Consider the following 1,957-nt stretch of genomic DNA (forward strand, 5'->3'; position numbering starts at 1 on the left):
TCAAAACCTGGATTCTCCTACCCCTTTTGGGACAAGGATAAAGAGTCCAAGAAAAAAGAAAATCAACCCAGTGAGAAGCCTAGAAAATACCACAATTACACCCCCACTTTGGGTGTCTCTTGTGGATGTTTACCGAGAAATATGCAACACTGAGAAGATCCCACCACCCCGCCCAATCAAAAGCAAAAGAGGAGGGAGAAGTCGGACAGAGTACTGCGAATACCATCGAATTTACGGACATCCTACTAACGAGTGCTTCGACCTAAAGAATGTCATAGAGAAATTGGCAAGAGAAGGGTGACAAGATCGGTACTTAGCCAACAAAACGGATGAACCGAGAAAAAGAAGAAGGGGCGAAGAGGTCGGACGGGTTCAACGACCACCCCACACTCCTAAGAGACATGTTCATATGATAAATGGAGGATTCGCAGGAGGAGGGATCTCTAAATTATCTCGCAAAAGACACCTTAAAGAGGTATACCATGTCGGGGAAGGAGAGAGGTCATCCAACCTCCCCACTATTACCTTTACCCAAGAAGATGCAACAGGCGTCATCCCGGAACATGATGATCCCATGGTCATTACTATCATATTGGCCAACGCTAATCTTCACAAAACACTGGTAGACCAAGGAAGCTCCGCGGATATCTTGTTTAAATCCGCCTTCGACAAGCTCGGTTTGCAAGATAAAAAGCTCAGAGCATATCCGAATAGCTTGTTCGGACTGGGAGACACTCCAATCCTACCACTTGGATATATCTCACTACACACAACTTTTGGAAAGGGAACCTGGTCAAGAACACTCAACATAGACTACATAGTAGTCGACGTGAGCTCAGCTTACAACGCCCTAATAGGTCGGACAACACTGAACCAGCTCGCCGCAGTGGTCTTGACTCCATATCTGTGCATGAAGTTCCCAACTCCGGAAGGGATCGCCACGATAAAAGGAGACCAAAAAATTGTGCGACGCTGTTATAATGAAAGTCTAAACCTTAAAGGCAACCCCAAAGGAGAGGAAATCAATACTATCGAACTCAGGGGAGGTCGAGCTCGCGAGGAACTTCGTCCCCAACCTGAAGGCGAGACTGAAGAAGTCCAAATCGGCAATACCTGGGATAAGACAACAAATGTCGGGGCAACCTTAAAGGGAGACTTAAAGGAGCCTCTGATACAGTTCCTAAAGGATAACGCCGACCTCTTTGCATGGAAGGCCGCAGACATGCCGGGCATGGATCCCAAACTAATGTGCCATAAACTGGCGGTATACCCAGGATCTCGGCCAATGCAGCAGAAGCGTGGGAAGCTCAGACTGGAAATGTCCCAAGCTGTGGAAGAGCAGGTAAAAGCCTTACTGGAGGCAGGATTCATAAGGGAGGTCAAGTACCCACTATGGCTAGCCAACGTTGTTTTGGTAAAAAAGTCAAATGGGAAGTAGCGGATGTGCACTGACTACACCGATCTCAATAATGCCTGCCCAAAAGATCCCTACCCACTCCCAAGTATAGACACTTTAGTCAATGCCTCTTCCGGATACAAGTACCTCTCCTTCATGGATGTTTATTCAGGATACAATTAAATCCCGATGTATCCACCCGATCAAGAAAAGACCTCATTCCTAACCCCAAAAGCAAATTATTACTATATCGTCATGTCATTCGGGCTCAAAAACGCAGGAGCTACCTACCAAAGATTGATGAACAAAATATTTACAGACCACATTGGGAAATTAATGGAGGTTTATGTAGATGATATGCTGGTAAAAACATAAAGTGAGGAATCCTCGTTGCCCGACCTCGCCAAAGTGTTCGACACTATCAGAAAGCATGGAATGCGACTTAATCCTGTAAAATACACCTTTGCGGTAGAAGCTGGCAAATTCTTAGGCTTCATGCTCATGCAAAGAGGAATTGAGGCGAACCCAGATAAATGTTAGGCTATACTCGACATGAAAAGT

The sequence above is a fragment of the Arachis hypogaea genome, chromosome 20 (assembly GCF_003086295.3).
Source record: "Arachis hypogaea cultivar Tifrunner chromosome 20, arahy.Tifrunner.gnm2.J5K5, whole genome shotgun sequence".
Lineage (NCBI taxonomy): Eukaryota > Viridiplantae > Streptophyta > Magnoliopsida > Fabales > Fabaceae > Arachis > Arachis hypogaea.